The sequence below is a fragment of the Octopus bimaculoides genome, chromosome 14 (genome assembly GCF_046866305.1).
Source record: "Octopus bimaculoides isolate indiv1 chromosome 14, ASM4686630v1, whole genome shotgun sequence".
NCBI lineage: Eukaryota > Metazoa > Mollusca > Cephalopoda > Octopoda > Octopodidae > Octopus > Octopus bimaculoides.
Genome location: NC_142941.1, coordinates 28,051,578 through 28,068,041, shown reverse-complemented (window position 1 = coordinate 28,068,041; position 16,464 = coordinate 28,051,578). Strand labels below are relative to the sequence as shown.

The 16,464-nt window shown below is 36.2% G+C and overlaps 1 protein-coding gene and 1 long non-coding RNA gene across 5 annotated transcripts in view; one reads left to right on the top strand and one right to left on the bottom strand.

Moving 5' to 3' along the window:
- Positions 1–5,255, top strand: part of LOC149132658 (uncharacterized) — a 57,083-nt gene extending 51,828 nt beyond the window's left edge. Inside the window, exon 3 of the long non-coding RNA XR_016244267.1 lies at positions 4,558–5,255. This is a non-coding gene — a long non-coding RNA (uncharacterized LOC149132658). The remainder of the gene's footprint in view (positions 1–4,557) is intronic.
- LOC106878084 (VPS10 domain-containing receptor SorCS3) overlaps positions 1–16,464 on the bottom strand; it is a 1,080,069-nt gene that overhangs the window by 383,765 nt on the left and 679,840 nt on the right. The window lies entirely within an intron of this gene.

Genomic DNA, 16,464 nt, shown 5'->3' with positions numbered 1-16,464 from the left:
CTGCATGTTTACACATGCATATATTTACTTAAATGATAAACTTCTGGAAAGTTTTACAGATTTTTATAGTTTCAGAGATAGCTTGGAACTGTAGTCTTTGAATCAGCTTTCTCTTTCACAATTTGAGAAACTTAATTTCTCCGGATTGGTATTTAGGCAGTGTGCTACATATTCCAGTGCCCCAAGAACTACAAGTGTAGACCTTAACTTGTAATTTGTTATGTATGTATGTATGTATGTATGTATGTATGTATGTATGTATGTACGTATGTATGCACATATGTATATGTATGTATACACACAGAAGCCTATGCAGGGCTGACAATAAGCTTAGCCCATAAGGTCAGGTGTAAAAAGTGATTCCCAATACAAAATACTCCTCATTTGTAATCAGTGCTAATTATACACGATATAGGTATGGTTATGGGTGTGTGTGCATATATATGTGTGTATGTATGTATTACGTATGTGTGTGTGTGTGTGTGTGAATGCATACATGTAGAATACATGGTGCTACCTACAACAAGTAACAATGGAAAGTGAATTGAAAGATTTATGAAAATAGGTGATTCATAACCAAAGGCCTTGCATTTACCCTTAACCAACATGAAAAATGTCCTTCCAAATCCCATATCAGCAGGCCTTTGCAGACTCTGTACTATTTGAAAAAATAGGTCTGTATGTGTGTATATACTATATGTATGTAGGTATGTGTGTGTGTGTTTGTGTGTGTAATGGCATTTATTTTAGACATTTTTATGTCACAAAGCAAGAGTCATTAATAAGAGTGAAGTAGAGAAGATTTTTATAACAAAAAATTTGTATTGAAACATCTCAAAGAAAAAATGTGGTTTGATATTTAGTAGAATTTTCAGCAAGAAATAAATGGTAATGTGAGCTACAAGACAAAAATCACTCAAAAATTCAAAATTTCCTGAATGTGAATGAGATCCTATTTCATAAAAATATCAGTAGCTGTTGATGTTATATTTTATATATCATTCTCTCGGCAGAAAACTATTTTAAGAGAAACACAACCTCATAGAATCTTTGGTGGATGATATGAATACATATATAAATAACTAATAGTATTTTAACCAAATATTGCTGTATTTTGTATATTTGTAATATTTGTTAAACATTAGAGAGAACTCAATCCATCAAACTCACAGAGTAATATAAAATATATTAAATATATGTTGTTTCTTTTGAAAGTAATATAAAAATATATTTATCAATCTTCAATTCTGTTGGATTGAGTTCTCTCCTATGTAACACAAATATTTCAAATATATACATATGCAACAATATTGAGTTAAAACACCTTTATTTATTTACTTATATATTCATTTATTTACATCGTCTGCCAAACGTTCTAAAAGATTGTGTTTCTCTTAAAAACAATTTTCTGTCAAAAGAACGATATATAAAATATATCAATATCCACTAACATTTTTTATGAAATATGATCTCCTTCCCATTTGGGGAAATTTTGAATTCTGTCTTCTAACTTTCATTGCCATTTAATTCACACTGAAGAAGGAATTGCTTTATTCTCAAAATATTTGAATATTGTTTGTCTTAAATAATCATCAACATTATCATCACTTCCCTTTCACTTTCCATGTTGGCATAGGTTGAATAGCTTGTCATGGTCTGAGTTCATATTTGAAATCACTGCTTCACTAGACAAGACAGGGGATCATGTCTCAGTAATATGCTTCTATTTGACATGGTTTCTCCATACAGATGCCCTTTCAATCACCAATCACTTTACAGAGTATACTGGGTACATTTTATCATGACATCAACTTGATGAAATATGCCCAGTATTGATGTATTTTATCAATCTGTCTCTCTGTCTCTCTTTCTCCTTATATTCTTTTAATTGTTTCCTTGTTTCAGTCATTTGACTGTAGCTATGCTGGGACATTGCATTGAAAGGTTTTAGTCAAACAAGTCAACTCCAGGACTTATTTTCTAAGCCTAGCACTTATTCTGTTGATCTCTTGCTGAACTGCTAATTTACAGGGAAGTAAACATACCAACACTGGATATTAAGCAGTAATGGAGGTGGAGACAAACACAGGTACAAAGACACACACACACACTGTCCACCAAATTCATTCACAAGGCCAGAGGATATAGTAGAAGACACTTGCCCAAGGTTCCATGCATTGGGACTGAACCCAGAACAATGTGGCTGAAAAGTAAGCTTCTTATCACACAGCCATGCCTGTGTCCATATGTGTGTGTGTGTGTATGTGTATTAAATACATGTACATAATAAATTTTTATATGTTTATTCTAGATTTATGTTTCCAATAAAATAATAGAGGGGTCTGGTTCCATAGTGTAATCCTATTAAGCAATCAATCTATAGTTGACCAGGTGAAAAAATTCAAAATGGACCTGCTCCTCTTTTTTCAGAGCTGCCAAAAGCAAGGAATTTGACCATAAAGTTACGACTTGAAAACTAGGTCCTCTACTATTTTGAGTAAATATTTGTTCAATATTATACTGGCAACAGGGAAAAGGAGCCACTATTGCAATAAGCATTGAAGATTTGTAAATCTGAAATCTCACTATATTATTAAGGGAATTCAAACTAAATGATTCAGCCTACCTATGTAACAACAACATCAACATTAATAATAATAATGATAATAATAATAATAATAATAATAATAATAATAATAATAATAATAATAATAATAATAATAATAATAATAATGATAATGGTTTCAAATTTTGGCACCAAACAAAAAATTGTGGGGGAGGAAATAAGTTGAAAACATCAACCCCTGTGTTCAAATGGTACTTATTTCATCAACCCTGACAGGATGTATCCTTAACGTAGTTCTTAGGGAGATTCTACATGACACAGTGTGTGACAAGGCTGGCCCTTTGAAATACAGGTACAACAGAAACAGGAAGAAAGGGTGAAAGTTGTGGTGAAAGATTACAGCAGAGTTCACCACCACCCTCTGCTGGAGCCTCATAGAGCTTTAGGTGTTTTTGTTCAATAAACACTCACAATGCCCGGTCTGGGAATTGAAACTGCAATCCCACAACTGTGAGTCCACTGCCCTAACCACTGGGCCATTGCACCTCCACACTCCAGATGTAAACATAGGTAAAATGTCAAGAATTTTTGCCAAGCATGCTAATGATTCTACCAGCTCACCACCTTAATAATAGGAGGAGGAGACCCCTTTCAGTCATAAATGACCATGGGATTGCACCTAGAAAGTTACCTTCCTAGTCACAAGTCCGGGCAAGATTGTTTGTGGAAGGCTAGCAGTTGCCCATGCATACCCCGTCTCCACACCATTGATGTTATCCAAGGGAAAGGCACAGGCCGATACAGTTTAGCACCAGTGATGTCGCAACTCATTTCTACAGCTGAGTTAACTGGAGCAACATGAAATAAACTGCCTTGCTCAAGAACACAATACACAGCCCGGTCTGGGAATCGAACTCACAACCTCACGATCATAAGCTCGACACTCTAACCACTGAGCCATGCACCTTCACACCTTAATGATGATGATGATGATGAACCTTTCTATTATAGGTACAATGCCTGAAATTTGAGGAAGGGGGATAGTTGATTGCATCGACCCCAGTACTTATTTTATTGACTCCAAAAGTATGAAAGGCAAAGTCAACCTCAACAGAATTTGAACTCAGGATGTAAAGATGGAAGAAATGCTACTAAGCATTTTTGCCTGGTATGCTAATGATCCTTCTAGCTTGTCACCTTCCTTCCCTTGAAAATGGTTTATTAGAATCCCTTGATATAATAACTCCCATCTGTCTTTTCCTGGTACAATACTTTAGTGTTATTGGCATTTTAAATTATAATTTCAGATGTTTTCTTTCCATTTGTTTTGCTTTTTTCTACTTATTATATATATAAGAGGATTTTCACTTTAAATTTCCTTAATTTTTCTAATTAATTTCTCCATTGTCTTAGTCTCCTCCACCCTTTGTTTTTTTTTTACAATCTATTATTTTGGTTATCTTCCTTTTACTATATTGTATTATATTATAGTTCTTTATGAATTCAGTTTATTAATATTCTTATCTGCATTATTAACTGGAAGCCAAATATCTTAATATATAGGGAATAGTGAATTGTTCTCTCTCCTTAAATAATTCGACATGTCTTCAATCTGTTAATGTATTCTTATCATAACTTATAACTCCCTTCCTTCTACTAACATTTCAAAACCTAGTCATAATTTCCAACATAGTATTCCTTGTGTCCTGCAATAACCCTTAATAGCAGAATATCAGATTTCAATCTTTTCCTGGTCAGATTTATGAATCTTGGATACTTATGGCAATAACAGTCCCTCCTCCTGTTGCTAGTGTAGCACTGACCAAATACTTGCTTAAAATAGATGACTTAGTTTTCAAATATACTTAAGATCTTCAACATGGCAGTTCTGTATGAATTAACGTTACTACTATTTTCAACTCCAAGAGGAATCCCCCTCTAGCTTGTTATCGAGGTAAATTCCATTTAAAATTTTTTTTTATTTTTGGCAGACAGCATGTTGCAGCTCTGAAGACGATAAAGGAGCAGGTCCATTCACTATTTTTACAGTCTATTGGCTATGGATCAATTGATTGATGTGATTACAGTATGGAACCAGATTTCCCAAATATTTTATTGAAAACATATGAAACCCTGGAATAAATGTATAAAAATCCATTATCTGTGTGTATTTTATATATCAACATACTAATTTTATTTGGTGACTATACCTCAGATTTACAAATTTGACTGGTAACAGCATGTTGACTTCAGATTACTCTCTCTTTTACTTGTTTCAGTCATTTGACTGTACCCATGCTGGAGCACCGCCTTTAGCTGAACAAATCAACCCTAGGACTTATTCTTTGTAAGCCTAGTATTTATTCTATCGTGCTCTTTTCACCGAACTGCTAAGTTACGGGGATGTAAACACACCAGCATCAGTTGTCAAGTGATAATGGGGAGACAAACACACACACACATAAATATATATCTATATATACATATATGACGGGCTTCTTTCAGTTTCCATCTACCAAATGCACTCACAAGGCTTTGGTCAGCCCGTGGCTATAGTAGAAGACACTTACCGAAGGTGCCATACAGTGGGACTGAACCCAGAACCATGTGGTTGGTATGCACGCTACTTACCACACAGCCACTCCTGCACCTAGATTCCCTCATCTACCACAGGACAGATTTGTTAGCCAGTACAGAAAATATTTCACCTGGCTATTAACCCATTTTTTGTTGCATTAGAAAGGTCCAACTTCAACAATAGCATAAACTACATTGAGCCAAATACAAAAAGACTAAGAAGGTGCATAGGAAAATTCCTATGGTTAAACCCATCTTATAGCATGATTGTAGCCACTAACATAGCTAGGAAATTCTTAAAATTTATAGACAATCACTTCTCACATTCACACAAATACCACAAGATTTTCAACTGAAACACCATTAAAGTTAGCTATAGTTGTCTCCCCTATACTCAACCACAATAAAAGATACCCCTGAAAGACAATGCAACTTTAGATCTCCAAACCACTGCCCTCTAAATAACTGTCTTGAAAAAGAACATGTATACAAGTCCAAAATCACAAATCCCAATGGAGTAGCAAAGATGTATATTGGAATGACGGGCAACTCATTCAAGGAAAGGTGCACACAACACCTGGAGTCATTCAGAGACAAAAATAAAAACATGCAACATCTCTATCCAATATGATATGGGCATTAAAAGAAGGTGGAATATGTAACCCCCAGATAAAATGGTACATCATTGCTAAAACCAGAAAATACAGAAGACGGGGTACCAAATGTGAATTCAGTATCACTGAAAAATAAAAATATCATACAGTCAACAGATAACACCCTAAACATTAGGGATGAAATCTTCTCTCCCTCCATACACAGGCAATATTTCACACTTAAAGCTTCAAAGAGGAGCCACCACCTCTGACACTAATCCCACCAGGATAGCCTCTTTTCTAAATGTGAAATTTAAATATACATAACACAAACTCCACTCACAGAAGAAATATGAATTCATGAAGAACTACCTCAGCACACAAGCATATGAACATCACATACACCGAGAGTATAATATACGATAATGCAAACAAATTTATAATCTGACACAACTGTTTGCCCAAAAGTGAAATCCAAGGGAGATAACCACTCAAAAGATGTCATCCATGAATAGCACTCCTTGATTTATTGTTGCTTTATGACAATGTCAGTGAATTCAATGAGACTTGGTGTTTTTATCCAAAATAGAGGCACACACCATTCCCCCATGTGATCAGCTTGAAAAATTGTTAGGATGTTAAGGCTTTTTCTATTTTTCTTAATATGAAACCAATGGTAGCCTTAATTCACAAATAAAGAAATTCTATCCACCAATGTGGTGTTGAGCACTTGACATTTATGCGTGTGTGTGTGTGTGTGTGTGTGTGTGTGTGTGTATACACACACACACACATATATATATATATATATATATATATATATATAAGTAACAAATGAAAGACAGAAGATGGAATTGTTTCAACACATCTAGCATCGACTCCTCTTGTGGGACACAAAAAATTGCAGAAGACAAAAAGAGAAACGAACACTTAATCCAGAGAGAAAAGTATTGAAAATAACCGTTAACCAATATGGATGTATAAATGCCCTCAGGCAAGCAGCATAGCACAAGTACACACGTTCATACAAGCATTAGCAAAAATGTGAGCATACGCACATGTGAGGTTAAACGCACTCATAATTACAAAGTGAGTTAGATATTTAGTAGGTGTTATGAATGAAAAATTATATTCAGATAATTTTCCATTCATACTATGCAAATTTGAACACCACCCTCTGGTTTTGCAAACGAAGAAGAAAAAATAATTCATTGTGGTCATATGACTGTTTGAAATGTAGGTGGTATGATTTGGCATGCTTTTTACTGTATGGGTGAACTATAAATACTCCTATTGAACACGTGACGTTTTAGTTTTGTGCTGGGAGCTGAGTGATGGCAGTTGATGTGTGTGTTGATGAGTGGGTCAGTGTTAGGCAGTTAATGTGTGGGTCGATGTCAGGTAGTCAATGTGTGGGTCAATGTGAGGTGGTCAATGTTGGACAATTTCATGTGGAACAGTTGACACAGTATTTAGTGTTGAGGAAGTAAATAAGTCAGTTCAATGCAACAGTGAATGTGAGTTGGTTAATGTGAACATTGGCATCTTTGCTGTGAAGAGAACAGTTATAAGCCAGTTCAATGCGATGGTGAATGTGAGTCACTTAATGTGAACAGAGGCATCTTTGCTGAAGGAGAATAGTTAAAAGTTGGTCTGATGCAACCGTGAATGTCTGTGGTTTAATGTGAACAGTAGACAGTTTTAAACTTGCAGTGAAAATAGTCAGTGTGAACTTGGCAATGTAAAGAATGCAGAATGGTTATTGGACTAATGTGAATTCAGAAGTAACAACAAAATTCAGTTGAAAAAAGATTAAAAAAAAGAGATACAAAAAAAAATCATTAGACTAGTGAAAAAAAGAAGAGCTCACTAAAGGAAGTCTACACAATTCAGATGTAAATGAAAGGACTCTCTAAAAACTCTCTAAAGAACTGTCCATTTATTCCATATATGTTTATTTGCCTCTTAACTAAAGTTCTTGTATTTTGTGTGTGTGAGTGGAGAGCATACACACTCACACACACGCACAGAAACACACACAGACATACACACACACACACACACACACACACACACACACACACACACACACACACACACACACACACAGAGATAAATAACCTAATCCCTAGGTTTTGAAGTGTTGATGGGGTTGTAGGAATGCCATGGTGACATACACGGCATGACAGGGAATATTTTAAAACCTGGTGGAGTTCATTCATCTGCAGATCTGACCTCAGTAGATTTCTTCCAGAGAAAGGCAGAAAGAAATCACCCCTGTACTAGACTGATAATTTATTTATTGGCATTGAAAGAATGAGAGGCAAAGGTGACCATGGTAAGATTTGAACTCACAATGCAGAGACTGGAATAGTTACTGCAAAGCATTCTATCTTATGCTCTAATGACTCTTCCAATTCATCTCTTCACATACATGCATACATCTACTATACTAGTGTAGAAGATATCACCTACATCATCAGCTGCTGCCCCTGCCCCTGGAGTATGATATAGTTGCAAAGACTATTTACAATGTTATCCAAAAGACGGACAGCCCAGACATGTATATATATCAAAGGAATGTCAGAACCAGCAGGTATTCACACCTTTAAAAACAAGGAATACTGGAACACCCCAATAAAAACATCAATTCAGATCTGATATTGTTCTGTAGAGGTCAGCTGCCCAGTAGATGTGAATGTAGAATCAAAAGTCCAGGAAAAAGAGAACATTTATGGCAAATTAATGCAGATCTTACAGCGCTTTGTGCTCTGACCATGAATTCTCATTTGTAGCTATCATCATTGGTGCATTAGATTATGTACCAACAATTTGCACAAAGACCTAGAAATACTCAGTTGCACAGAAAAAGAGCAAAAGGAACTGATGCGGATTCTCCAAGTCCAATCTATTAGTGACACAGTGAGGATTTGTAAGACATTTCAAAAAATTTTCATCTGAGATTCTTATGTGAATAGATGCACACGGATGTGTACATTGACAGTTATACCAACACACCAACTCAACCACATATTTACAAACACCAGGAACTCTCTTAACTCAATAAGTCTTGTTGTTTTGTGAGTAACCAGCTTGGAGTCTCTGAAGAACTTGAATTAAACTCAAAGAAAACTCATTCATACATTCATGTATACATACATGTATGTGTGTGTGTTTTATTAATAAGATACAGAAAATGTATGTGGTATTTTATGTTTTGAATATCCTTATCTATACGTTTTCTGTATTTTATTAATACTATTATGTGGCTTGTATTCTGCACACTACCCTATCCTGTGGTTTGATATCCCACGTCATACTCTACTGGAAACAGAAATGTAGAGTGGGATGGGACAGGACTGGATGGGACTGACTGATTTACTCACTCAATCACTTACTTACTGACCCACTGACTGACTTGCTGACCAACTGACTGACTGATTCACTCACTGACAGACAGAGAGACAGAAAGAGAAAATTATCAATACTAGTTTGGTTATGCATCATGCTTCACAGTACTATTATGTGTGGGTGTTACACATATGCGCATGCCACAAACATAAACAGTGACACATACACAACCCTATATATATACATACACATGCCTATATGTCTTAGCTCAATTTAATTGCCCTATTGTAGCAATGTTTATTCATACCAAAGCCCAAATAAGTTGTAGGCTATTTGTAATGCAGAGTCAAGTTAAGGAAGCCGACTTTGAAATTAGAAAAGAGCTGATTCCAACATCATCATCAGCAACAGCATGGGTGTGCTGTAAGAAGTTTGCTTCCCAACCACATGGTTTCAAGTTCAGTCCCACTGTATGGCACCTTGGGTAAGTGTCTTCTGCTATAATCTTAGGCTGACAAAAGCCTTGTGAGTAGATTTGGTTGATGGAAATTGAAAGACATCTGTCATATATATATATATATATGACAGATGTATTTCATCAACTAAATCTACTCACAAGACTTTTGTCATATATATATATATATATATATATATATATATATATATAAGTCAGTAAATGGTGGAGTTGTGTTAACCGCACATGGAGAAATAATAGGAAAATAAAAAATAATAATAATAATAAGGCAGAATGCTAAACTGAAAGCATATTTTAATATAGATGTGCATAAGGAGGATTAAAAAGGATTTCTAACCAGCTTTCATTGCATGGTAAATTTTCAAGAAGAGTGGAAATGAAAATGTTTTTTTTACAAAAATATTAAAAATATATAAAAAAAATAAATATACCAATACATTATATTGTCTTTGACTTTTTAAAGTTCAATGGTAATCCATGTAGATAATTGTTCGATAGATTAGGCTGCATGGAATTAAGAATCGTGTTGTGTTTAAAAAAGGCTGAGAGTTTATGTGTTAAACAGAAAGTGTGGTGTCAAAACAGGAAGTGTGTGTAAGGGAAGACAATTCTTTAGTTGGAGTTCTGGACTCTTTGTCAACAGGAAGTTTATGTTCTTGTTCTTAGAGAAACAAGAAGTAAATTTAAATGTATTTCAATGGATAGGCAGGAGAAGGGAATTCTAGAAGTTTTTCATAGGATTCCTTCCATATGATGAAACAATCATCCAAGTATCTTTTCTAGTTTTCCATTAAGTAGATGTGGAAAAGGTGTTCAAATTTCTGGTGTGAGATCTCATATAGTGATAATTCAAAAAAACCCGTTGGTACCCATCGCGATACCATATTTTTGGCGATAGTATGTGTTTGCAAACAGAAAGTAATTATTGATCAGAATGAGCTTAAGTGATTCTGTAATGAAGGTTGTGCTGATGCGATTAGGAAATGCTTCTAGGAGTTTCTCCAGCCAGAATTTAATTGCTTCAATACCAAATTCATGAGGGATGTTTGTATATAGGTTGATCACGACAAAAGAAACCAAGAATGCTTCCTCATTTGTTGTTTTTGGGAGGTGCTTAAGCATGTCAAGATCATCTCTAATGAAACTTTTGATGTGACTTAGGAAAGGTTTCAAAAGGATGTCCAGGAAGTTGCTTAAGCGGTGTGTTTCGCAGGAGGTGCCTGCTATAATGAGTTTTAGTTTTAAGTCTTCTGGTGCCTTGATGTTGATGTAGATGTCAGAGGAGAGTTTGCAGGCTTCGGTGATGGATTTGTTTTTATGGATTTTAGGGAGGCCATAGAAGAGGCTGGGCTTGCATTTGAAATTAATGATATAATCCTTTTCTTTGTCCGTGAGTCCTTGACCATGTTGGAGTATAAGGGTGATGAGGTTTTTTAGAGTTTTTTGTTGTTTATAGTTGGTGATAGTTTCATAGGAGTTATCGTTTAGTAAGGAGAGTGCTAGGTGTTTGTAAAAATCTGTGTTCATTAGGACTACAGTACTACCTTTGTCAGCTTCTTTGATAGTAAGGCTTTGTCCTGTTTCCATGTTTTGCTATTAAAGTTGGATTTGACCTTGGTTTTGGGTGGGGTAAAAGGGAAACTCTGGATGTGGTTGCAAAAATCGTCCAGTGCTTTATTTCTTCCTTTGGAAGGTATGAAGTTGCTTTTGTTTTTAATAATTGAATCATCCTCATTGTTGAGGTCTATAAAAGCTTCTGTTAAACGAAGCTTTCTGCAGAATTCTGAAATGTCATCCTTGATCTCAGTGGGGTTGGGTGTCCTTGGGGTGGGTGTGAATTTTAAGCTTCTGTCTAGGATGTTAATTTGGGTTTGTGTAAGGGTTTTATTAGAGAGATTTATTATTTTAGTTTTCTTTTTATGGGTCTGTATTAGCGGTGGTGCCTGTTTTTCTCCCCTCTGTCTAAAAAATGGTTGTTGAAGTAGGGGGTGTAGTGATTGTTAGAGTTCTGGTAGAAGGGGTAGAGGTTGGGGTATTGTTGGGTGGAGAGGCTGGAAGTGGATGGGCAGTTATAGTGATTGTGTTGGTCTGGGATGTGATGGTTTAAGGTTTTGTGAGAAATGCGGTGGGTTTTTGGGTGTTTGTAGGGTGGATTGTATGAGAGGTTGGAGTGGGATAGGTAGTTATCGGGATTCTGTTGGTGTGAGTAGCGTGGGTATGAAGATCTGTAGGAAAAGAGGTATGATTGTGGATGCTGGTTGGGTGGACGGTATGGGGTTCCTTGGGTGGGAGTTTTGTGCATCGGTGTGGGTAGGATTCCTTGTTTGTTATTGGTGTGAGAGTGGGGAGTATTGAGATAGGGATAATAACAAGTGTAAAGGGGGTTCATGATGCTTCTTGTCCATGGAGGAGGAGGGTTGAGTTGGGTCTATATATATATATATATATATATATGTGTGTGTGTGTGTGTGTGTGTGTGTGTGTTCTCTATGTGGCCTGTGTGCTTTCTGTACCTTGTTTATCATTTTGTCCATGTTCTTTTGCAACGTCATGTACTCAGATATGCATCTATATATACATGTAGATGAAGGTATGTACATACATGGACATATATATGCATACACTCATATATTATTTATATATATATATATATATGTATGTTTCTATGTATGTATGTACGTATGATGGTGGTTGTATACTCCTTATGCAGAGTTTGACCACCTCCTGCACCTTCAGCTTAGAACTATCATGGCATCTGATGTGGCTTGTTAAACCAGACAATATTTTGAAGACACCCACATAGATTGCATATCTGATTTGGACACCAAGAGCTGCAAATAAGTTCTGATCTTTGTGGATCTTAAAATTTCTCCATTAGATTTGCAAACCTCCTGTCAGACATTGCATTGAAAAGTCTGCACAGACGTATAAAGCAGAATAGTTGGTGGAGGTGTGGTTTCCAAGGGTTTGCAAATGAGATTTGAGCCCAACAAAAGAAAAGCATGGTCTGTCATACATACATGGTCTGTCACATACATATATATATATACATACACACACAAAAGTGTGTGTGTGTATTTGTCTGTCTGTCTTTGTGTCTGAAATTAAGATGTTAATGGTTGTATTGGTATGGTATATTCCTAATTACCCACTTGGGGCTACAAAGATAGACAATACAAGAACAGACAAACATATTACTGGGGAGAAAAAAGAAAAACAAACAGAGAAAATGGTTATAAATAGTGAAAAATGGAATGAAGGCCAATCGACCCCACAATATGAGTGACCTCATTTAGACTTTTTAAACCGTTTATAAAACAAATCATTACATTATCATCAGTTAGTCATTGCTGAAAAAGAGGTAACAAAAGCCCACCATTTCCCTATTCAGGTCTCTGATCCTTATTTTACTATAAGTCTACTCATTTCTTCCTTACACACCAGGGTGCATCTGGAGTGCTTGAGTTAACCCTCAGACACCGACATAGGTGGGTTTATTTTCTTAATTTCCTTTCTTAACTTTTTGTTCGCTTGGTTATAAACCACCATGTGACACATTTTTTGTGGGGGAGGGGGAGATTGGGGAATTTTGGGTACCTGGATGTCTGTGCCTGTGTCTGGAGGGACAAAGTGAGAGTTGGTGACTGTTGGGTGAGGGTGGGACAGTGAGGGACCTGGTATGAGTAGGATGGGGAGTTCACATTTTCACATCAGTTCTTTTTTTCCTCCACTTTTTCTTTTCTTGACCTGTGTACTCCATTCTGTTTCCTCTGCCTCTCGGGTTTCTTCCTCCTTCTTTGGCTCCTCCTTGCTCACATAGGATGGCGCAAGAGGTGGAGGTGTGATTTCCTTCGTTGGTGCCTTTGTGTCAGGTGGAGGGCTTTCTGCTTTTATGTGACCTTTTTGGCCACATTTAAAACACAGGGGAATCCTACCCTCCACTTCTCAGTTTTACTTCTTCACCAATTGTGATGGTTTCCGCTATCTTCTCCAAAGCTTCTGCAATGGCCTGGATTATCATTTCCAAGCCCAGCCTTTGCCAATTCCTTTGTGGCACTCGTTTGATCTGGAGGACCACAACCTTGTCTTCCACACCTCACAACCACTTGTCAACCAGTGTTGATGTGTTTCGTTTACATCCCTATAATTTAGAACCTCTATTAGTTTCTTATTGGTTCATCAAAGGAACCAATAGAATGAGTACCAGATTTAATGACAAAATAAGTACTGAGATTGATTCATTTGACTAAAATATTCTTCAAGGTGGTGCTCCAGCAAGGCCATAGTCAAATGGCTGAAAGAAGTAAGACATAAAGAACAGCATCATCATCATGATAGTGACATTGCCTAGTATGTCCTTCTTTTTTAAGATGATAAGATTCGCAGGAGATTTGACTGCTGTGTCTAGCATGTTGAGCAGTTATGTATAAGTTCCCTCTGGGGGTATCTCAATGAGAACTGAACCCCAAGTCAATAAAGACAATATTCTACATTATCATTATCTTTCAATGAGGCAAAATCCCTTTTTTTTAATGTCAGAATCGCTGACTAATGTTGTAGTTGATTAGCCCTGGGTTAGTCCCTAATCAGTTGACCTATGAATAAAGGTAGTCCAGTCATGACCATCCCATTTGTATTTCATACATACTCTATTTAAAGTACAGTATCTCGTGTATCTTTCATTTTTCCCTCTGTTGACTGACAACAAGTGTTACTAGTGGGGTTGCTTAACCCCAGATCTGCCTCAATCAAGTATATCTATGATCAAAACTACTTTTTCATATATCTTAAACAACTTTGTCCAATGTCCTTCCAGTTTTAAGACAGTGGGGTGTAAGTTGGAGGAATCTGGCTGTTATTTCTAACAGATCATGTGGCCACAGAAGCTTTCATTGTTGCTGTTGAAAGTGTTAGAGTTGTTACCATAGTGACTCACAAATCATTTCGATATTAAGCTTCCATATTTTTAGAGAGAGGGAGGGGTTTCTTATTCAATAAACATAATACTATTTTCTATAATTCAGTTCCAGACTCTTCACCCTCATCCTCTGCTCCATCAGAAACTATTTTATTTTGAGCTAAGAATAGTTGTTGTTGTTGTTGTTGACAATGGTGTTTGTTGTTTTTATTGTTAACATTGTTCTTATTGCTATTGTTGTTGTTATGGTTTTGTTGCTATTGGTGTTTCTTTTTTGGTACGCCTAGTGTTTGATGTTCATGTTGTTGTTACTACTGTAGTGTTTCATGTTGTTCTTGTTATTGTATTTGTTTGATGTTGTTGCTATTCTCTTCATAGTTGTTATCACGATTGCTGTTCCTATATTTGTTTTGTAGTGGTGGTGATGATGGTGGTTCTTGGTTTTGGTGGTGATTTTAATGGAATTATGGGATTTTTCTATGAGCAGCCCTCGAACATCTCCTCTCAATTGAGGATCACACATTGTTGATTTTTAAAAATTTTGTTGGTCTTGTTTACACACAAAACCCTCATAACAACACACACACACACATCCTTTGTTTTGTCCTGTACTGTCCATGATGTCTTTCTTAATGTAAACCCTTGTAGTTAAAAAAGAAGCCACCACCACCACCACCACCACCACCACCATTTAGCACTGAACAAAACACTTGGTGGCATTTTGTCTGCTGTTATGTTCTGAGTTCAAATTCCACCAAGTTTCATTTTGCCTTTCATCCTTTTCATGATATTAAGTACCAGTCAAGTACTTGGGTCAATGTAATCGACTAGTCCCCTCCCACAAAATTTCAAGTCTTGTGTCTATAGTAGAAAATAATAATAATAATTATTATTATTTTATTATTATTCAGGTGGTAAGTTGGCAGAACCATTAGTGTATTAGACAAAATTCACTTTTGTTCTACTATGATAGTGGACTGTACCTTTCATCCTTTGAGGGTCAATAAAATAGGTACCAATTAAATACTGGGGTCAATGTAGTCGACTAATTTCTCTCCCTCACATTGTTGGCCTTGTACTAAAATTTGAAGTAATTATTATCATTTCACTGAGGCCGACTTTGCCTTTCATCCTTTTGGGGGTTGATGAGGTACCAGTTGCACACTGGGGTTGGTTTAATTTACTTGACTGTCCCCCAAAATTTCAGGCCTTGTGCCTATACTAGAAAGGATTATTATTATTGTTAGGGTGATGGATTCATAGAAATGCTAGAGTGTTGGACAAAACGCCTTGCACTTTTTTCCAGCTGTGTATGTTCTGAGTTCAAATCCTCCTGGTTTGAATGCCTGCAACATAGTGGACTCCTGTTAAGCCAACAGAGTATCACATGGTGGTGTTAAACTGGGTTATATATTATCATTCCCATCCTCTCATTGTTTGTATAACATCAGAGAAGTTTGATAATAGATATAAAGTTTATTGCAGAAACCAACTGAATAGCTATAGCCATATGCAATGAGTGAGAGAAATTATATGGAACTAAAGTTAGCTATACAATATAAAGATGCAAGATTAGGAAAACTTTTCTTCATAACAAGTGTGACAACACACACACACACACTACACAACAGAACATGCACTACTTCTAGCACCAAAGCAGATGAAACAGATACTATAATCACATTTAGTACTGGTCACATTGGCAAGAGGCACTATACAAGGAACAACACATTTCACAAATTTAATTGCCTGTATGATGGATGCCAACATGAGAGAATATTCATTGCAAGCAATTAAAACCTTTAAATGTCTCATTAGCAGACATGATTAACAATACATTTCTAGAGTGGTGTATCATACGAAAATTTGGTTTTCTCAAATGCACAGTTACATTCTTGATAAAAAACACTGTAAGTTGTCACCACCACCACCATCATGATCATTGCTTTAAATTGACGTTGGCTGAATTTTCTGAGGCATGTTT